Raw genomic sequence first — 23,202 nt, 5'->3', positions numbered from 1 at the left:
AGATTTCACTCTTGAGGCTGGCTGTACGAGGCTATGATTCTATAAAAACAGCCATACTGGATCAGATTAATGGTCCATGTAGCCCCACATGGCCACGGCCAGGGACTTCAGAAGGATTGAAGAGAACAAGGCATTTACGGAATGATTCATTCCGTTGCCCAGTACCAGCTTCTAGTTGTTGGAGGTTTAGTGACACCCAGAGCATGGGGTTGCATCCCTGACCATCTTGGCTAATAGCCACTGATGGACCTATCCTCCATGAACTGATCTCATTCTTTTTGGAATCCAGTTATACTTTTGGCCTTCACAGCATCCCTTTACATGTGTGGAGAAATACTTCCTGCTGCCTATTAATTTCATGGAGGGTGAGGGAGTTTCAGTAACTTGTGTCAGTCCCGTGGAGGGCTCTGAAGACTGAAACTTTGAATTTCAGCCAGCATTCAATAGGGAACCAGTGAAGAGAACAGAGCACTGGGGGGATTGACTCCCATGAGCCTGTGCTGCTGCCCAGATGGGCTGCTGTGTTCTGAATCCCTGCAGTGTTGTTAAGGTCAGCAATTACAGGCCTAGGTACTCAGCATTACATTAATCAAGCCTAGACATCAAGAATGTATGGATCACCCCAAACTCATGCACTTTCCTTTCGCCCACAACTCTACACTAAAGCCAGCAGATCCCTCTTTACAGTATCCATGGAGGCCCTATGCCCGGGGTAGTCAGTTATTTTTTGGCAAGGTCCAAATTTCTTGGTCAAGGTATAGTCAAGATCCAGACTTCAGAGAAATATTTTTCACACTGCAATAACAATAATGATACTAATAAGTATATGAAAAGATTTCACAGTCCATTCAAAAGCATCTGGCCATCCAGATTTGGCCTGCAGTTCACCTGTTAACTACCTCTGCCCTATGCCTTCATACTGGCTTTTGCTGTCAACGGTCCCCTTCGGTTTCCTGGCAGCACAACTCTTGTAGGTGCTACATGGCTAGCAACCCCTCCATTGGCTGCTTCTCCCAGAACCCTCCATCAGGAATTTTGTATGGCAGAGGAAGAAACTGAAAGGGTCAGCATTAACTTTCTCACAAGAGTGCTGTTCGTTTGGCGGACAATATCACACAAAAATGCTTATCCAAGCACCCCTCCCCACAGGTCCTCCAAGCTACCCCTTACTCTGGGCTGTGCCTAAGTGGCATGATCTGGCCCATTGTCCCTAGTGATCTGAACCGGTGAAGCTGTGTCCTATCACTAATCATCGCAGCCATCCAGTCACCCTCCAACCTTAGTTTTTGGCATGATATGAATTTTTTGAGTGGTGACAAACTATACCCAGAATATATAGGCACCAAATTGCACCTAATCAATATGCATGGAAAGGAAACGGTTAGAACAGATTGATACAAAGTCTAACACACACCCCATGTGATTCCATTGACTTCGGTAGAGTTGCTTGAGATGCAAGTCATAGCAAACTTTAGCCTTATGTGTCCTTGTCCTCAATACGTAGAGATGAGGCCCAACCCCCTCCCCCAAGCTTGGGGTTAACTTGAACCCAGAACATCTCAGACCCAGCTCTGGAAAACAGTGCAAGTTATTGTGCTAGAGATGTGGTTTATGTGACATCCAGCAGTTAATGTCTTCACAATAGCTCAGTATTCCTTTCCTATGCGATTTCGCCCAAGAAGGGTAAACTGGTCAGGTCTGTTCAGGGCCCTTTCCAAAGTACGCTGCAAATCTTTGGTGAACAGATCTACAACTCAAACCCCATCACTTAGTCCGATTCAATCCATTCCCACTGGCTGACTATAGCATTTGTAAAGACCTGCCAAAGTCTATCATATTTTGCTAATGAACTGTCTTCATTTGGGTCCTGTTTGTTTATTTGCCTCTCTGATTGTTAATGATACTTAAATGCCTCCCCTTGCTTAGCCATGCTGGAATTTTCATTTTCTAAGCATTGGTTGGTTTCTGGCAGCTCCATGTGTGTATTTTTTTTTTTAATTTAAATTGAAGCCAGATTGACCCATTCTGACTTTAACAATCTTAAACCCGTCCCATTTTTCCCTGACATTCTTCTTCCCGTGATCACTTCCAAGTGTTCGGGCGAGTTTCATTGGAATGCACAGTTACTCTCAGTCTTGGGGAGCAGTGCCTGTTATTCAAAACGAATTGGCTGAGTTTTCTATCTTTCACAGCCAGATGTTTCAAATGTGACCCTGCCAAAAGCAGCCATTCATACACCTTCTCTTCCCCAGCTCCCTTTTGAAGGGGGAATTTTCTAAAGGAGCTAGTCTACATAATGATTTTCTTCTGGAACTTGCTCTCTCTTCTTAATATTTATTATTTCAGTTTTTCACATATCACCTTCATTTTTTAAAGTATCTGCATCATGCTTGTCACCAATTTGGTCATTTATTCATGGGGAGGAACCACAAAGACACTTCCACCCCATTTCTAAACTTTGTGTTCAGTAACTTCCCAGCTAGAATTTTGCTATTGACTTCAGTGGGACAGGATCTAGTCTTGTATTTTGCTCCTCCCTCTCTGTATATTCATGTGGTTTGATAAACATACTGCAATAAACTATTTACGGTGCTCCACAGCTTCAGGACCTGTGTTTGGGACTTTCCTGTATGCTAGGAAATGTACAAAGACATTCCACTCACTGACTGATAATGCAATAATTTAGCTATCATACATTATATAGGACCACCAAGTTATGCACATGGGTGGCTTAAACAACCATAAGATTCCACTAACTATTCTCATCCACCCTTCTCTGTCCTCTCCTATGGTTTGTTAATTAAATTATAAACGCCTCTTCTGTGCTCACCCAGCACACTGGGACCCTGGTCATGGTTGAGTTCACGGGGAGCTACTGAAATACAAATACTGACAAGAGGACAGTTCAGCTATTGCTTTGTCACTGAAATTCTCTGTGCCTCAGTTTATCAGTGTGTAAAATGGAGATAATATTCACATCAATGGAGCATTAAGACACTTAACTGAGGACCATTTTGTGACCCCTTCAAATCAATGGTCAGTTAGTGCTACAATATTATCCTTAGTGTTTGAGTTCCTCAGATAGAAGGAGCGGTAGAAGTGCAGAATGGGAGATTTATTTATTAGCAGTCCTGCACAGGAATTTTCGTGAGCGCCACTGGGGAATGTCTGACAGGTGACCTCCTGCCATGAGTGGCATCTTTCCACTTCAATTTACATTCTCTAAATGATTTGGCATCAGATTACTTAAAGCACAGATTAGTTCCCCCCCACACACACACACACTATTCACTTATGCAGCCCCAAGTCAAATGCCCATATTCAACTATTTGTTCCACAGAACCATGTTAAAACATGGAACACTGACTCCTACTTTCAGGACATTCTATCTTGGGAAAAGCCACATGCCCAGCAATTTGATTCATGGACTCGCTGTATCAGGCAACAGCATTATCATCAGGTGAAGTTAGAGGTATAGATCGCTGTCTTGACAAGAAGCATTTCTGTACTTGTAATTTGATTGTGCAGCCAAATATACAAATGGAATGTTCACATTGGAGTAAAGAAAAGTGACCAATCTGTGGTTTGGTTACACGTGGACCAAAAAGACTATGGAGCAAACCGATCTTGAATAGTAAAGAACAAACCCCAGATGTTTATTAGTAGCTGCAGTGATTGTAACCACCAATGGCAGAGAAGTGGTTAAGGGAATATATTACGGGTGCAAAGGGTCTCCTGACCTCTGCCACTGTCAGTCCTCTCAATGGGTCTAGAGACACTAGTGGAATAATTATGGCCTATATTTAGATTATGGATGCATCAGACAGGGTGAAGGTTGAACATGAGGAACACAATTGTTTGCAGTTCATTAGCAAAAGGAGCAGCCAAGGGTGCGAGCAGGGCACTGAACTGGATTCATCCCACCTGGAGTGCTTGTGCCAAGCTGCATAACATTAAGGAAGACAGATCGGATTCTGTGGAAACAAAAGAAATAAACAACTGTGTTTGGATTGTCACTTGCACAGAGCAGAAGGAAGGAAGGAAGGAAGGAAAGGAGAAAGCAAGACAAGTTGCTGGCCCTCAGCCCCACAATTACTGTAAGAGAGGTTCTAAAAGTCACCAAGAAAACTCTCTGCACAGAAAGCCTTTAAAGGCTTGGGCTGGAGGTTGAGAATGAGACTGGGTTTGAGTGCACTAGCGTGGGTGTAGGGAGAAGATAAATGTGCTGTGTAGTCAAGTCCATTCAGGTGAGCATGTGTTGTGGTAAGAGAATGGGAGAGTGAGTGTGCTGTCATTGTGGGCAAATGGGTGGTATGGAAGGGTGTACAATGCATGTACATTGTGCGGATGAGCAAATGTTGTATGGGAAGGCTGAGTATGGTACGTGTGTGGCAAGAGCTCATCCAGGTGTAAAGGGGTATGTGCGGATATCTGTAGGGATATGAAGATTGTGTGTGCACAGGAGTAAGTGTGTCTGGGTGCTGGGTAAGGAGGACGTGAGGTCTGGGGGACTGGTTGTTTAAAGAGCACTGGATTTTCTACATTTTCTTTTAAACAGGGAAGTGTGAGGGTACAACTTATGAAATAATCTCAGATACTGTGACCTCGAGTACTGGCTTCTGGTGCAGAATTCATTTCACACGCAACCTTCTTAGAAAAGGACAAAATAAAGAGGATTCTGAGATCAAGGTAAAGCAGCCAGGAGACAGAGAAAAATGTATATATTTGCAGGCATAGTGTCAAAACTAACCTTGCAATGTCGGATTCCTAACCCTGAATATACCTCTGCAGTGCATCATCATGGTTCAGTGCAACATCGAGGAGAAACTAATCCAAAGGAATGGGAACAGGATCTCAAATCAGAAGAGTTTCTCTCTCTCTCCTTTAGCTAATTACTGGAAATCTTTGTCTTATACCCAATCATCTAGGAAGCTGTATGAAAGAGTGAGTCCCCATATTAATTAAAGACCGTGCCTGAACAACCACTGCAGCTTAGTTTGGAAAGGAGAGTTTAAGCGACTCAAGTTTTAATTCTGCATTTGTCCCCTGAGCTCTTGCAGTTCTCTCTAATTTTGGAATGCATGTCCTCCAACAGTAACACTTTGCAAAAATGCTCCATAAATGTTAACATTTACTAATTAACTCTCCCAACACCTCTACAGGTAGGTAAGTAAATATTATTATCCCCTGTTTTAATCAAGGCTGTAGTGTCAGGGTCAGTTATAGAATTAAGGAGGTTTCACTCTCAGTCTTGTGATCTAGTGGACTGAACACACCGAGCCAAGAGCTAATGTTTTACCAAAAGAAAAAGAAAAAGCATTGCTAGGGCAATGATGAAAAGCAGGATTATCAGGGCTATATCCCCAACTACTGCTGTCTAGTAGGTCGTATATTAATCGCTTGTTGGAAGCTAAGAGGAATCCCCTCCTCCCATTATCCCCATTTTGCAGAAAGGGAAATGGAGGCAGAGAGAAGGGAAATCATTTGGCCAAGGTCACACAGCAAGTCAGTGACAAGATGGGAATAGAACGAAAAAGGCTGGACTCCAGTTTTAACCACTAGGCAACCTTCCTGACCAGAGCAAACGACCAGCCCAGATTGAAGGTCCAGGAGAAGGGGAGACAGGAGGTTGAGCTCAAAATGGCTTTGTGATGATAGCTAATAATATTACTGCATATGTCCATTTCAGCCATGGAAGTCCCCTGGATGTCAGAACAAAGGCCTTTTGCTGCTGACCGGGTGTTGCAGCGATCAGTAAATTTAAAGTCAGATATGGAAGAGGTAGCAGGGAAAGTAAAAATGGGAAGCAGATGCCAGATGCATAAGTTATTTTTCAATACAAACAGTTGCTCCCATCAAACTGACTGTGCCTGGTCCCCAATCAAATGGCTGGCAAAGTTCCTTCACTCCAGTCACTGGGGATAATGAATTCAAGAGTTTTTGAACAGCTGCTTTTCATGGATCATTTAGAATTTGTGATGCAAATATGAAAAATCCATGTTAAATGCCCTCAACTAATTGAGTCAAGTACAGCGAATACAAGCGGCCAGATCGCTGACCGTGGTAAAACAGCACAAAAGCCTTAATCTGCCCAGAGTGACTACAGAGAACAAGGGAAGAGCTGGAACCTTGTGTATCCCAGCGCCAATTCACAGTTCTGCTTACCAAGAAACAAACACTAGGCTCTCCTCAGGGATGATGTAACAAACCCTCAGTGCTCCTCCTGTCAACCTAGGGCTAGGGAGAGAGGGGTGAGAGGCAGTTTGGAACCATGCCAAACTTTGTAGATTTGTTGTTTCAGAGCAGCACTTAACATCTGGGTTAAAGGGGGTGGGTATTTTTGCTTAGTTTAGTGTAAAGCACAGGATGCAAAAAGAAGAAAAGTGATTATAGGCAGGACAGAGGCTGGGCAGGAAGCAGAGGTTGTGCTTGGGTGCACATGGTGAAAAATCAAACCACTGGGGCTATGGACAGTGATGTTGTCAAGGCTGATTCCCCACTCTAGCACTTCAAATGCAGAAGGTGGGGGCCCGCAAGGATTCTAAAAATTAATACTGGTCACTCCAGGCTTGTATTAAACTCCCAAGGTTACAGCTTCTCTCTAACTTGGGATGGGTAAATGCTGCCTCACCCAAGTGCAAAACCCCTTTGAGAACTCAGGAAGGCGCACTTGGGAATTCCTTCCTGTTGTTTTGCTAGTTTAAAAAAAAATAACTACAAGGATTAAGCATCAAGAATAGCTTTCTTGAGGTTCATCTTAAAGGTTACAAGCAAAACCAAAACACTTGGGGTTAGCACAGAGGAGTCCACAAGCCATAAAGAAATAGAAAGAGATAAACCTAATCACATCTTTCTAGACATTTCCTGATCTACTTACATATTTGGGGTTTTAGAGGAGTAGTTTCTAGGTATGATACTGATGATTTTTCATATCTGGCCCAAGCTTCTCACAGCATAACTCTGCCCTGTCCCCTCTCTCCGGGAGAACAACTAGACAGACAGACAAAAGGTGGGGGTCGTTTTTCAATTTTAAAAAGAGTTCTAGCCTTCCCATTGGTTCTTTTGGCCAGGTGCCCACTCACTTCCTTTTACCTATGCATAGCAGTGAGACTTTTTAACCTTTTACAGGTAGAGCAATTAGAGAACAACTACTAATTTTATAGCTATTGGCTGAGTGTCCATAAAAGGGAGCTACCCCCCCTCCCTTCATTTTTCAGAGATGTTCATATAGATCTCTTTTAAATAAGCAGGAGATGGACGGTGTGATAGTGGCAGGAGCCTCAAGGAGAAAGCCAGGAAGACTGTAGCTTTCCAATGAGGCATGGCAGAGCTGCTCACCCTGTATAGACTAAAAGAAGTTTAGAAGTTTGCTTAGATGTTTACTGTGACTATCCCAAAAATTCTACATTTGCTAGGTATACGCTATACTGTCTCACTATGAATGTACTGATTATTTACGTACGATTGCCTAGAATAGGGGCTATTACACATCTCAGAAGGTGGTAAAGTTATCTTTCCCACAAACCTTCCTTAGCTCTGCATACTATGTGCATGGAAAGTAGCAGCTAAAGCCGGCACGTGAGCAAGTCTCCCCCAGTTGTAGTTTTCTAAAATTGGAACTTGCACGTCTGCTGCACTACATACCAGCCACTGGTCCTTTCAGCTGTTCCTCACTTTATCATTATATTCCTCCGAGGGAGTCCATCTAGCTGTTTTCTCGTTACTATGGAGGTAGCTTTTGCAAGTTGTTTGTCTGTGAGGAGTAGCAAAACAAAAACACTGATGAGCTCACAAAAACAATACAGGCCAATCTATCATTTATACCCACTTTCTCCTTTTTGGCTTGAACAAGCAAAAAGCTCATTTTAAAAGTCCATAATTGTTGCTCAGATTCCACAAGAGACAAAGTGATGTTGTAATAATCGTTCCAAAGATATCCACCAAGGGAAGAAGTGGCAGGTTCACTTTAAGGAGGCAGATACTCAAATGGATGAGATTTAGAAGATTAACATTTATTAAGAAAGATTTTGCTCTGTGTGCTTCAGTGAAACTTACAAATCTAATTAAGTTTTAGGTTTCTTTGGAAATCTTCTGCGTTCATATTGACTCAGCCCCATATAGGGTGACCAGACAGCAAGTGTGAAAAATCGGGACGGGGGGGTAATAACCTATATAAGAAAGAGACCCCAAAATCGGGACTGTCCCTATAAAATCAGGACATCTGGTCACCCTAGCTCCATAGCCCTGCCTCTGCAATAAACATTAGTACTATCTGTAACAGTTAGGTAGTTCCAGGTGCCGTCTAGGCACTCATAAGATACTGTAAAATTTCTCTGTCTCTGCTTGTCTGATTACAAATAACTACAAAAGAGAAATGACTTAGTGTCACTGGTTCAAAGGCTGCATGGATATAAGGCTCTCTCTCTCAAACAGGAAGGAAACAGGAGGTACAAGGATGATGCCACAATTGTCAGAACTAAGAGTAAAAACAAACTGAAAAGACCAAGTGTCAGGAAGGAAAACAGAATCAGAGTTAGATACTGTACTAGAGGCCTGGGAAAACATTTGATTTATGTTATAACCTTCTACTCTGTTATTTTCAGTAGCATTCCAAGTTCTCAGAGCTCATCCTGAACCACTAAGACCACTGCATTTTGAAAACCCCAGTTTGGATGGTGATGAAGAGAGGATGAGTTACTCTTCAGCATCTAGAGTTACATGCCAGCAACAGAACATAGAATAAGTATAAATTCTGCTAGATAAATGAAACCTTTACAAGTTCTAGTCATCCTTTTGCTGATTTAGTACAATCCATGTTTCCCAGTAAGTCCAAAAGAAAATACATACATATTAAATAAAAATACCAAAATTCTGCATGTGTGTTTGCCAGCCTGTGTCCTGGTTATACTGCTTCTACAGTGTGTATTAGAGAAGGGCTATTCTGCGAAGTTTTAATCCAGATGCAAACTCTCCCAGAAATTTGGACTGTTCTGATGTAAGGTTCTGTTTGGACCTAATGCTAATGTCTCTTGTGCATGACCACCCTCACTCACAGAAGTGCAGTTTATAAATGGCAGCAGGATGATTCAATAGTCAAATAAGATTATCTGCAGTTTACCTCATTAAAGAAAAGATATGATTAGATGCAAGTCAGTTTTGAAAATCATAGAATATCAGCCCAGAACCCACCGCATGTGAGGCTAGCCAGACAATGGAGAAAAATACAGAGCTCAAGGTGGGGATTGATATCAGACTCACCTGAGAGCTTAAAGCCCCAAAGCATCAGAAAAGTATGTGTCTGTTTAAACATAAAAAGAGGCACTGACCAACTAAGCCCTAAGGTTATATGTTTTTGAAACAGTGTTTTTCAAAACTCCCTATCAACGGAAATTGTTATGAAATCAAATAAAACCAATGAACACTTTCCCCCTGCAGTTTGAAAACCCCAACATAGTGCCCAGATGAGACACAGAAAGACAGACAAGAATCAGAAGGTGAAACTGGGCAGGTGATTTACCCACACCAAGTACATTGTGGCTGTTTACAGTTGTCTTTGGTCATCAGAAGGGGTAAAAGGTAAGGAATCTCTTTTGAATATGGAACTTTTATTTTAAATCCCTTTATTTAAGACTGACCAGCCATTGGATCCAAGTTGGGAATATTTGGGTCCTGGACATATCAGGTATGTCTGGACACAACAAAAATACTCATGCAAAGCAAGACAAGCAGGTTGATTGGGTTAGATGATTGTTTGGTGAATCACAGAACTTTTTTCAGTTGCATGTATGTTTTTAATATTTATCATACCTCATCTAGGTACTTTGTTACATAAAAAGTTATGAAATAAATGAAACTTGTCTTATTTGGTAAATAGCCCACTGTGATAATGAATGGCTGTGTTATACTTCTACTCTTCAGTGCTTTTCATCAGTAGGTCTTTAAAAAGGTGAAGTATCATTACCCCCATTTTACAGATAGGAAACTAGAACCCAAGAACCTCCCCACAGTCACAAGCAAGTCAGTGGCAGAGTCAAGAATAAAACCCAGGCCTCCCGACTCTCAGCCACACATGTGATCCACTAGCCCACAGCTGCCTCCCTTTGTGTTCATGCCACCTCTGGTAACATGCCAGTCTGCTGTGACAGCAGCCCCTCCCATTGATGTCTGGATATAGGATTCTGTGATCTCCTTTTCTGGCTGGTGTTTTAACTTGTGTAGTGCATGACCTTGGATTTCCCTGCTGAGAAAACTGCAAAACAAACTACAGCTGTTCAGCTGCAATGTAAGATAAGGTGATGTTTGCACTATAAAAGTACACTTCACTGGTTAGGTTAGAGAGAGGAAAGCAGTGTTCTAGAAAGGAACAATTGATGAGGGCTGACTTTAAAATGACTCATTTAACAGTGCAGTGATTGTTAATAAATTCATAATCACCACGTTCCAGAGTGATCTTACTGCCTTGATCCCATCTCCTGCCAACTTAAACTTGATCAGAAAATACATTTCCCTGAATTCTGGTGGCAAGCTTTGAAGCAAAGCCCTGTCCCCCTAAAGATTGTTGGCACCACTGTTAATGTGTGCGCTTCCTGTGTGTTTAGTTGCGGCCTAGAAAAGACTTCTTCTATGGCTAAAACGACATTTTTGTTCCTTTTATAACAGCTTCCTGTTTGTTGTTTTTGTTTCTCTAACATTTGTTAGGTACGTTTCGTAAAGTTCTCAGAAGTTGCCAAGTGCTGTTGTTATACTGCATATTAAGAATGTTTGCATGAGAAAAACAGAAATAAAAATAAGGCTGTTTGGAAAAACAGTTGGTTTTTTGACCTGCAGTAACATACCTACCTCTGCTGCCAGTAGAGTAGATGCTAATTGTTAATTAATACATTCAGGGGAAAATGCTATTGCTCTAAACAATCTATTTAGTTTAAAAATGCATAACAAAGGAAGTAAATGGATAGGAAAATAAGATTTCTTGTATGGAATTTTCCAAAGCTTTTACTGGGGTTCAACAGCTTTGGCCATGAAACAGCTTTAGGTTGCTTTGTATTAGATTTTATATGGCCAAGTTATAATCCCACATATGCCCCCTGAAAACAGGGCGTTAGGGTGGAAATGCTGATCCATACTTAATCCCAAGAGCCTGACAATCCCTCTACAACACTCCACTGCTTCTCTGGGAGCATGCCAAAAGTCAGGCCATCACAGGAAGCAGCCACCATTGTACCATGGAAAGGGAAGACAGCCAGGTCATGCTACAGGTGGGATTTGATTTCTAAGAATCCATCTTTATCTGGTGGCCTGGGATAAGATTTTCAGAATTGTTACCTGAAGCCAGAAAGCAGAGATTAAAATAAAAGGGCTAGCGCTCGAAGGGGGGTGCAGGTAGAGGCAGATTAGGAGAAGATGCCCTTTGGCTGGCAAAGCAGATGGAGGTTTGTTATCAGGAAATGCAGTCTGAGTGAAGGTACATTAGGCAGGAGATGAATTCTGACCAGAGGCTCAGATATGATGCTGAAAGACTCCATTCTCCATACGGATTTATACCTGCCTCTGGAGATTTCCATTACTTGCATCTGAAGAAGTTAGGTTCTTACCCACGAAAGCTTATGCTCCCAATACTTCTGTTAGTCTTAAAGGTGCCACAGGACCCTCTGTTGCTTTTTACAGATTTAAGATGGATTCCAGTATCATGTGACATGGTCACATGTCCTGTGAGACCCCCTAGACTCCATTCCCCGTGGGCTGGCCCACACGTACACAGGAAGGTTTGCAAGTAAACAGAGCCATTTACAGTTCACTGATTCTGAAGCACCCTTAATGGCTTCCACTTAATATGTTTACATCAGTAATACAAGTTTATATCTTATTCTCCTAACTCCAAACATAGAAATAATACATGCAAACAAACAGGATGAACACACTCAGTAGATTATAAGATTTGTAACACAAAATGTCACAAGAGACCCTTTGCATAAAGCATATTCCAGTTACATATATTCACATTCATAAGCATATTTTCATAAAGCATATGGAGTGCAACGTCACAATATTTAATACTGTTTCCCCCATAGTCTGCAGACAACTGTGAAATACAGGTGCAGCTACACAGCTAATGAGTGTCAAATCCCAGCTCTCTGAACACTGAAACCAGATGCCCGGTGCTTTGGAGAGAGAGAGAGAGAGAGAGAGAGAGAATGCCTGTGGCAGACAGCAGGGCTCTCTTCCCCACATCTGGCCTGGTGGGGGCTGCCAATGGGGCTGTGTCTCAGACAGTGCAGGATGCTGCATTCATTTCAGAGTCAGATGTTGCCCTTCTGTGAAGACCTTAAAGTGTGTCACAAAGGTTAAACCTCCACACGCCTATGAAGTGGGTAGTTGTTACCCCCACTTTTCAAATGGGAAAAATAAGGCACCGAGCAGTAGGGGAAGTCATTTGACCCAGGTGACATGCTGAATAAGGGGCAGAGGTGAGAATACAACACAGAAGCCAATTCCTGACCTTCCATCTGAATTACTCAATAATAATAATAATATTATTGTAGCCTCATGCCCCTGCCCTGCTTTCACCCTGAATAGACTGTCCCAGTTAAGGATCCTCAGGAATAAAGCACATCATGGCGGCAGCTATAATATCTCTAAAGTTGGTGGGAAAGCAACTGCTATATGTTTAGCGTGACCAAATGTCTATACGGCTGCACACCCTGTTCTGGTTATTACTAAATACTCTCTAGTGTCCCCTCCAAATTGTCACTGGGCACTTTATGCTTCTAACTTGTGACAGGAACACATTCTGCTGCCTTCTGAAGATGTTCACTACATGGGGGTGGGGGCAGGAGGAGAAAGATGAGCCGGCTTCATTGGTTCCCCTAGAACAGGTCTGCTGCCGGGCAGCCTTATTGTCAAGTGGCCATCACAGCAGCAGGCCTCTCCCCCGGCTGGAGATGTGGCCACTTGCTGAGTTTCCTTCTCTGGATGGCAATTTTCCTCTGGCAGGAACCTGCAGCAGATCTGATGCAGGGAAGTGACTGGAGGGGAAGGAAAGGACAACAGAAAACACAATCTACCACCCTAGCCCTTTGCCTATGCCAGGCTCAACCATCTTCCCAGCCCTTCCTGGGCTCTGTGGCTCTATAATCATAAGGGCCATGGGATGAGAAGGGATCTCCTAGCTCATCAAGTCTAGTCCCTTGCTGTCGCAGCCAACCCAGGTATATCATCCCAGTCATAAACTTATCAAGCTCTATCTTAAAACTAGTTAGGTTGTTTGCCCCCACAACTCCCACTGGGAGGCTGTTCCAGAACCTCCCTCCTCTGAGGGTAGAGACCAGCCTGAATTCATTCATGGCCAGTGTGGCATATCAGGGCAACTGCACCTGTATTGCCCTTCCAGGATCCAGCCAGGGCACCCATGCTCAGGCTTCCAGCTACCCTGTCACCTCTCTTGGGTGGAGACCCGTGTCTCACTCCTTTGTGACCGGGAGATCTCCAGGCTGAACAGTTCCCTGCCTTCACTGTGTTATTCCCAGCAGAGACTGGCTGCTCAAGTGAGTCTGCTTGCTTTCTCTTCAGAGACATTGACGGGTGTGACTGCCCACAGGTATAGTTATCACACAGCACTTCCTATGCAAGCCTATTTTATTCTTAAGGCAAAAGCACTGCAGAGAAAACATTCAAAAGACAATAAAAGCACCTATGCACATGTGGATAAGCTTACCCAAGGTCACTCCAAGCAAATAGGGGCTCTGGCAGGAGCAATCCACCCAAGGGGTTTCCTTGTGGTTTCAAGTTCATCACAGCTTCAGCTCAGAACAAGCACAGTCTTAGGGGCCCTCAGCAGTGCCAGTCATTCCCTATTAAGGATTGGGGTACTCCATGGACCAGGGGTCTTGTCTGTTTGCTGGATCAAGAAGGCGGCCCTAAGCCTGTTTAAAACCAGGCTATTTAGCCAAAAATCCTATCTCTGTCTATTGGTCACTGAGAAACCAGTTTGAACTACTACATGTGAACCTCTCCATGGTAGCTTCAAAGGGCTGATCACTGGAGGAACTACATTAGCACCCCCTCCTCCTAGAGGAGTTACACACAATTCCACAATAACACATACAGAATTGCATGTTTAATACAATGGACCCCAAAAGTATTAAACTTAACTCAGTCAGGTTTAACTTAATTCAATAAAGTTTATCTTAATTCCATAAGGTTTGTCCAGGATACTGTCAGTCTGTCACAGCCAGTTCATACCCATTTGTTCTTGGGCCACGGCTTGTCCTCTAGCTTACATAGCTCTTCTTTCCTCCTGGTGTTTACTCCCCCGTATTTATAAAGAGCAATCAGGTCCCTCTCAGCCTGCATTTTGCTAGGCTAAACAAGCCAAGCTCTTTTAGTCTCCTCTCATCAGACAGGCTCTCCATTCCCCTGATCAGCCTAGCAGCCTCCTCTGCACCTGTTCCAGTAATTAATCTTTCTTGAAGATGGGTGATTCAAACTGTACACGGTATTCCACATGAGGTCTTACCAATGCCTTGTACAATGGCACTAGTACTTTCCCCTCTCTACTGAAAATGCCTCAACTGATACAGCCTAGTATCACATTTGCCTTTTTCACAGCTGCATCACACTGGTGGCTCATTGTGACAGAGTGCTAGGTATGAAAGCCTGAGTCAGCACTCTACTCACAGCAGCTCCAATCAGGCAAAGCAGATTGGAGCTGACTAAGCAGAGCTGTGTCTAATTTGTGGGTGGGACAGGGCAGAAAGGCTAATTAAGCCATTAGCCAGAGCCCACAAATAGGCACAGGAAGGAAGTAAAGAGGGGGGGAGGCAGATGGTAAGAGGGAGAGAAAGAGTCCCCCCTGCTTCTTAAAGGTGCTATGTATGTTGTGAAGATGGTGGGACTCCTTTATAAATAAACTATACAAGGTGTTGGACCAGCACAAGGGTCTCTGCCTAGTTTGTCAACCAAGACAGAAGCAGGACCAAGGAGGCCGTGTTATACTCATACCGGTAGTCACCCTGTGATTGACTAATAAATACACCCTTGTCTTTCTCCTCATCTGTTGTTTCCTACTGAAGAACTTCTGGCTTGTAGCAGAAATTCTTGTTGTTAGTCCCTAAGTGCATGACCTTCCATATTGTACTCTTAAATTTCCTCTCATTTCTATTATCCCAGTCCTCAAAGTCACCCTGTTCTTCCTGGGTAATATTTCAATCCTCCTCTGTATTGACAATGCCTCCCTACTTTGTGTCATTAGCTCCTACTTTTTATGCCAAGTCATTAATAAAAATATGAACTAAAATCAGAATCCTCCTTCCAGCTCAGCACAAGATTTTGTATACGCCTCCAGGCAATGGTCAGTGAACCCAGGCTCTTCAGATCTCCCAGAGATCCTCAAAATACAGTCTCTGTGCACCCCACTTGACATCTCACAGCACTTCACTTCCTGGGGCCATTCCCTGCGGGCCCATCATTCATCCCTTCTCCAAGCTCCTTCCCAGGTCTCCTACCTAACCACTACTGAGAGCCTATCACAAGTCTTGCTTTGACACAGAACACTCTCTGACTAACTACAGAGCACTTCTTATATAGTCCCCAGGCAGTCACATATCCCTTAGCCACATGCCCCTTCCTGGTCGAGTGCTCCCTCAGATCAGACATTTCAGCTGAGGACTCTTTAGAAGACCTTAAAGTTGAGAACAAATAAACTCTGGGATTCCCCACAGCATAGCAACTCCCAGGGGCAGATCTTTCCTTTGAGACCTCTCTCTGTGTTGAAAGAGCGCTGTCCCTAAGCTCAGTAAAAGCCCTCTGCCAGGCTGGAGCTCTAGGCACAGAAAGGAGGGTGGACTAGGGCAAGTCAGGAATGGAGCTGGGTTTGCATGCCTTTCCCCCACCAACTCTGCAGGGAATCGTCTACCAACCCCATGGAGTTCCCACATGCCATGCAATCGTCCTTCAAACAAGGAGAGGCAGAGCTGCATTGACAGAGAGCTGGAAGAGGGTCAGGAACCCATAGGAACATAAGAACGGCCATACTGGGTCAGATCAAAGGTCCATCCAGCCCAGTATCCTGTCTTCCAACAGTGGCCAATGCCAGGTGCCCCAGAGGGAATGAACAGAACAGGTAATCATCAAGTGATCCATTTTCTGTCGCTCATTACCAGCTTCTGGCAAACAGAGGCTAGGGATGCCATTGATGGAGCTATCCTCCATGAATTTATCTAATTCTTTTTTGAACCCTGTTATAGTCTTGGCCTTCCCAACATCTCCTGGCAAGGAGTTCCACAGGTTGACTGTGCATTGTGTGAAGAAATACTTCCTTGTGTTTGTTTTAAACCTGCTGCCTCTTAATTTCATTGTGTGACCGCTAGTTCTTGTGTCATGTCGAGGAGTAAATAACACTTCCTTATTTACTGTCTCCACACCAGTCATGATTTTATAGACCGCTATCATATCCCCCCTTAGTTGTCTCTTTTCGAAGCTGAAAAGTCCCAGTCTTATTAATCTCTCCTCATACAGAAGCTGTTCCATACCCCTAATCATTTTTGTTGCCCTTTTCTGAACCTTTTCCAATTCCAATATATCTTTTTTGAGATGGGGCAACCACATCATAGTCAGTAGGGAGGCACCAGGCCTCTGTACAGCTCCTGGGGGATCTCTGGATTGTGGAGTCAAGTCTTGTTCTCTTTCCTGAAAAAAGTGGGGTGCAGGCACATCCCACTCCCTGAGTGGACCCATCAGGTGTCAGCTGAGGTTCTCTCCCCTCCACAATGGAGTTTTCCTTTGGTACGATAGCCTCCATTTATTTAGCACAAGGCGTTTCTGTAACTGCAATGTACTGCAGGAGAGGAGTGGGGAAGAGAGCTTGTCAGTAAGGTTGGCTCTGTTTGGGGTGGCAAGCAAGAAGTGTCAGGGTAAGAGATCATTGCACCAACCTCAAGGGGAAGAGCAGGAAAACAGTTCTGTCTGGTTCCACAGAAACTCCACCCCCACAAACTTCCCTGGCAGGAGAAGAAGTTATACAAGCATTATATCACCAGGACAAACTCCCATTGGCTGGTTTACCCAGAAGGCAGGACCCTGCTCCTTGCTTCTTTTGGGAGCAGTTAGGGCTTGTGGAAATTAACCCTTTCACATGTGTCACGTACAACACCAACCCGCCTGCAGCTGTTTGGGCAGGTGGAGAGTATCAGCCCTGGACACTTTGTCTGAGTGACAAGCCCATTGAAAGTGCTGGTTGGCTGGCAGAGCCAGCAGGCTGCTGGCTTTGGGCGATGGGGGTGAGTGACAGGAGACTTTATTAAGTCTCCAACACATGAGTGACTTTCCCCACCCTCCAAGCTCTGTCGCTTACTAACCACTAAATGCTCCAGCTTTGTGGGAAGCTGCAAAGCACCTGTGGCCTCTAGTCACTAACCTGCATGCCTGGCCCTCAGGGGAAACTAGAAAAGGTTGGGAGGAGGGGACAGCACCACTTCATGCACTCCTCTGAGCATCCAGCTACTGTCTCTCTCCCGGGGGTAAGCCATTGCATCTCCCACTTACTTCAAAGGCCATCTTAAAAGCAGGGGGAAACTGGATCCAATGGGGATAGCAGCACACAAAGGTGCAAAGCTCTGAGCTGAGATCCGCTTCCCATTTCCTGAGCCATTGCCTCAGCCAACGTGCCTAATTCTCCTCTCACTTACTCCAGGTTTACAGCCATTCCTCTCCTCTGATTTCCAAGGTGCTACTTCTGATTTACACCAGTGGGCATGTGCAATGAATCAGGTCCCTTATCCCAGAATTGTACCCTGTATCCATAGGGCATGTTCACCCTACGGGGTGCTACAACAGTACAGCTACCACGCTGCAACTATGCCCTGTAGCACCATAGCGTAGATGCTCTTTCCATCGATGTAGATAATCCATCTGCCTGAGCAGCGGTAGCTAGGCTGACGAAAGAATTCTCCCATCCACTGAGCTATATCTACACTGGGGTTAGATCAGTTATGAATTTTTCACACCCCTGAGCAATGTAGCTGGGATGATTTAAATTTTAGTGTAGACCAGGGCTTAGATTTCACACTCACAAAGACCACAGAAAGTCCTTTTTCTCCCCCGTTAAATCATCCGGTTTTGTTGGCTCCCTCTCTGATTGGAATTCTTTTTTTCATTTGCATTAATTTTGCACTGATCCGACTGTGACCCATGTTTATGAAAGGGGCTTGTGAGCTGCAATGTTAACTAGCCTCAGTTTGCTGATTCAGCAACAGAATAAATAGGTAATTACACTCTGCCATATGTGTCTCTAATTCCGAATAGACGGTGTCCAAAAGGCGCTGTGTGTTACCAGCGGATGACTGGAGTTGGGACTGTAAAAATGAGTAAATTGGTCCCCAAGGCCAGAAATAGCTCTGTCAAATCCCACTGTTTATATCATACTGAGTGGCTGACTTGTGGTTATTTTGTAATTTAATACTGCTAAATGTCAACTGGAAATCCTTTCAACCACAGTTTGATACCTAGTGACAGAAAATCATTCATGACTTACACAAAGCAGCCAGCTCAGAGAGGTGTATTTTTTCTTTCAATCTTTGCATAAACAAACAGTGATCTAGCAGTGGCTGCCATGGCCTGGAGGAAGGGGGCAAAAGACATTGGGTGAGACCCTGTCCCCAAAATGATGCACCTTTGATATGCACAGCTGGAAGCATTACCTCTCTTGGCACCCCGTGGCTTCCTGATAGAAAGATGCATGTGTTTAGCTCTCCCCTAGGCCAGCCCAGCCATCATTAGCTGGTCTGCAATTTCCACTGGCATCACTATTCCTACTGTTGGCACAGGCACAGCCCAAATGTTACATGGACTCCATTTGAGTTCTTTGGGATTTTTTTAAGTAAGCAAGAAAACCAAGAAAGGTCCCATGCCCCAGATGTTTCTTCTCAATAAACACAAAGAATAATGGCTTCTGCAGAGGTCACTCACTCCATGCTGGGGGACAGAGATTGCCCCCGTGGAACAATGGCTCTTCTACACTGTGGCCTGCAGGTGGAGTAAGCATGATTGGGGACAGGGAGGTAGCTGGAGTGTCCCACGGGAGCATGGAGACAGACTCTACTTAGGAGAGGGGTGTGGCTCTGAGGTGGGGGCCAACCAATGCCACACATATGGAGCTGCCGGTGCGAGAGGGCAAGAGGGACTCTGCCCGGCCTGAAATGATGACAGTTTGGACTCCCAGAGGCAACACAAGCTCAGCCTGCATTAGACCCCACCGCAGTCCTGCTCTCCCAGCTCAGGGCTGGGGGTAGCAGCATCAAGGAGGTGCTGTGACAGCATGGGGATGTGGGGTCATATGGGGGGGAGCAATAGAGGGATCCTCAGAGCTCTGTCTGGAGAGAGGGAGGACCCCTGCCTTCCTTGGTCTCGTCCTAGTCCCGTGCAAGATAGATCTTTTCCTTTGGTCACTCTCATAGAATCATAGAACTGGAGGGACCTCGAGAGGTCGCTAGTCCAGTCCCCTGCACTCATGGCAGGACTAAGTGTTATCTAGACCATCCCTGACAGGTGTTTGTCCAACCTGCTCTTAAAAGTCTCCAATGATGAAGATTCCACAACCTCCCTAGGCAATTTATTCCAGTGCTTAACCACCCTGACAGTTAGGAAGTTTTTCCTAATGTCCAACCTAAACCTCCCTTGCTGCAATTTAAGTCCATTGTTTCGGGTCCTATCCTCAGAGGTTAAGAACAACAATTTTTCTCCCTCCTCCTTGTAACAACCTTTTACACACTTGAAAACTGTTATCCTGTCCCCTCTCAGTCTTCTCTTTTCCAGACTAAACAAACCCAGTTTTTTCAATCTTCCCTCATAGGTCATGTTTTCTAGACCTTTAATCATTTTTGTCGCTCTTCTCTGGATTCTCTCCAATTCGTCCACATTCTTCCTAAAATGTGGTGCCTAGAACTGGACACAATACTCCAGTTGAGCTAATTGGCACGGACTAGAGCAGAAGAATGACTTCTCGTGTCTTGCTCACAACACTCCTGCTAATACATCTCAGAATGATGTTCACCTTTTTTTTTGCAACCCCCAGATCCCTTTCCGCAGTACTCCTTCCTAGGCAGTCATTTCCCATTTTGTATATGTGCAAATGATTGATCCTTCCTAACTGGAGTACTTTGCATTTGTCCTTATTGAATTTCATCCTATTTACGTCAGACCATTTCTCCAGTTTGTCCAGATCATTTTGAATTTTAATCCTATCCTCCAAAGCACTTGCAATCCCTTCCAGCATGGTATCGTTTGCAAACTTTATAAGCGTACTCTCTATGCCATTATCTAAATCAATGATGAAGATATTGAATAGAACTGGACCCAGAACTGATCCCTGCAGGACCCCACTCGTTATGCCCTTCCAGCATGACTGTGAACCACTGATAACTACTCTCTGGGAATGGTTTTCCAACCTGTTTTGCATCCACCTTATAGTAGCTCCATCTAGGTTGCATTTCCCTAGTTTGTTTATGAGCAGGTCATGCGAGACAGCATCCAAAGCCTTACTAAAGTCAAGATATACCACATCTACCGCTTCCCCCCATCTCCAAGGCTTGTTACCCTGTCAAAGAAAGCTCTCAGGTTGGTTTGACACCATTTGTTTTTGACAAATCCATGCTGACTGTCATTGCATCCATCACTTTACATCACCTTGATGCAGTTAGCAAAGCTCTGCCAGAAGCCCACTCTAAAGCCTTGTCTACACTTCAAAGCTTTGCCACCATGGCTATGCCAGCAAAACTGTCCTAGCATAGACACAGTTGAAGATTTTTGCCAGTATAACTGTGCCTATGCTGGCAACACTTTTAAGTGTAGTCCTGGCCTTTGATAACAGGGGTCTGATTCAATGCTGTCCTGCATCTCTGCAGTCATTTGCATCAATGCAGAACAAGCTGTAAAATGCTGCCATTTTAAGTGGGTAGTTGCTCTGCACTGACTTTTTACTGGTGTGAACACCACCACAACTGGGCAGAGCAACTCTGAAACTGGCCCTGACTGCGTAGCCCTTTCTCTAGGCCTTAGCTGCATAGCTCTCAAGCCACAAACGCAGGACACAATGTGTGACAAAGACCCAAAACAAGAGACACAAACACTTATTTTTGCAGAGAAGACAACACTCCACGGGACTGAGTTCATTAGTGTGAATGACTCTCTGTAATCTCAGCACAAAGATTCTGCAGTTCTGATGTCAATTAATAAGAGTGAGAGAGAGGGCGCCAGCAGGGTGGAATACAGGGAGCTTGGGAAGTGAGCAGAGACCCAGCTGCTTGGCTGCACTGGTGGGAGAGCGGAGCGTGGCCCCCTTTGTGCACAACTCCCAGGCTGTGTTTGGTTTTCCTGAGCACGGCGTGGGCTCAGGCCACATGCCAGCTCCCCGTCTTGTGCAGAAGCAGCCACATTTCAGGGCTGCTACCCAGAAATGGGCTAGAGCTCCTGATAGCCCTTGCTCAGTTTCACTCCCCAGGGGTCTGTCCTGTCTCTCCAGGGGCTGGACACAATAATTAGAGGTTTGAGAGATGGGCAAAGCCCATCTGGTGCGTGGTATAATTTACCAACGCCCAGGCCATCCGCATTTCCAAGTTGAAGGGGAAGCTTAATTAGCGTCACCGGAGACACTCATTTGGGAGGAAACTAGGGCAGTGAGATTCCCCACCTTCCTCCGAAGTAGCTAGCAAAGGGAAGGTGAGAAAGGAGAAAACCCTCAGCCCCCCTCCCATCCACTCTAATAGATCCCCCTGAAGATGAGGGGTGGGGAGGGGGGGGAGAGATATCTGTGTGTGCTAACAACAACCGGCAGATCTGTAGTTAAGACAGAAAAAAAGAGAAGAATAGTCCAGTCCCCTGGCTCACACCCCCCCCCAGTTCCTCAGTGCTGGAGCCAGAGTCATTGACTCTCCCCTCCTTCCTGCTCTAAGACACTCTGAGCAAATGCACCTTACCAGCTCTAGCCCCACCGTGGGGGTCTGGGCCCCTTCCCTGTGCTCTGTGATTGCCTGCTTTTACTAACAGAGTCTGCAGGGAAGAGATTTCACACTTGGATCTTCTGTTATATGCTGTTAGCTACCAACTGTGAGGATTGACACTGGCAGTTCAGCCTATCTTTACCCCCAGGGAATCCACCAGGACCCCACACACTGCTCTTTAGGGATCCCCCAGGATCCTGTCTGACACCTCAGACAGAGCATGCAGACACCCTGGCTACATGGCTTGCATCTTCCTCTTAGCCGGATGGCGGTTGCAGGTCACATTGCAGAAGCCCCTGGGCTGCATGTAGTGACAGAGCAAAACGGGCACAGGGATAAACCCACTAGTGCCTAACAGCCACCAGTATTCTGCGGTGTTGAGTAGTTAACTCAGAGGTGATTGTCAAGAGGGTTCTGGGCCCTTGTTAATGTAGATGGAATCCTCAAGAGAGCGCTTTGCAGGCAAATTTTCTACAAAAGAGAGAGAGACCAAGCCCCCAATGATTTACAATACAATACTTCTTTCAACCTCAAAATGTACCTCTCCTCTCTGGGCAGGCCGAGCTATCTCCTGGTTACAGCACACGGTGGTTAGGGGAGCGGGATTCCTGAGTTCTCTTTCCAGCACTGACAGTGATGTGGGCAAGTCCTTTAATCTCTCTGTGCCTTAATTTCCCAATCTGTAAAGTGGGGTTAATAATGTTTAACTATCTTTCAGGGTGTTGTTAGGCTTAATTAGTGCTTGTAAAGTACTCGGAGTTCAGCAGATGAAAGGAGATACGGAAATGCAAAGTAGTATTATCGTACTGTATTATTGCACAGGATAACGCAAGTACATCCTCCTCCTCAGACACTCACTATGCATTATCCACTCGGCAGCTCCTGGCATCCCCAGAAATGCTGCTTAAACAGTCTGAGTGCTAAGGGGGAAGTCAGCAACATCCAAATTATAACAGTGAGAAAGGCAAAGAGCTGTCATCAGAGACCAAATTATTAAGAGTGCAAAGCATTCAAATGTATATGTGACTGTCAGAATCCTCATTCCTGCCACACTGGGCAAAGGCAACTGAATTAATTCTCTAATTCTACAACACAAACATTCTTAAAACAACAATCTCTCTTATTGTACAGTGATTTCATTGGGCCCTTTGCTGGCAGCTAGAGCACTGAGGCAAAGTCCTGAATGGCCCATGGCACTGAACATTCCTTTGAG

The 23,202-nt window shown here is 44.8% G+C and overlaps 1 long non-coding RNA gene across 3 annotated transcripts; it reads right to left on the bottom strand.

Moving 5' to 3' along the window:
• Positions 1–1,895: 1,895 nt before the first annotated feature.
• LOC135976517 (uncharacterized) lies at positions 1,896–14,618 on the bottom strand. Of its 3 annotated transcripts, none has more exons than XR_010593706.1 (4): positions 14,239–14,618; positions 7,645–7,753; positions 6,878–6,990; positions 1,896–3,974 (listed from the first exon to the last, which is right to left on the bottom strand). It is a non-coding gene; the product is annotated as an uncharacterized LOC135976517 (long non-coding RNA). The 3 variants fall into 3 exon arrangements; XR_010593705.1 differs by lacking the exon at positions 6,878–6,990 and adding an exon at positions 4,751–4,932; XR_010593704.1 differs by lacking the exon at positions 6,878–6,990 and having other exon boundaries at positions 1,898–3,974.
• Positions 14,619–23,202: the final 8,584 nt, after the last annotated feature.

The sequence above is a fragment of the Chrysemys picta genome, chromosome 18 (assembly GCF_011386835.1).
Source record: "Chrysemys picta bellii isolate R12L10 chromosome 18, ASM1138683v2, whole genome shotgun sequence".
In the NCBI taxonomy this organism is placed as follows: domain Eukaryota; kingdom Metazoa; phylum Chordata; order Testudines; family Emydidae; genus Chrysemys; species Chrysemys picta.
This window is presented reverse-complemented; position numbering and strand designations above follow the sequence as displayed.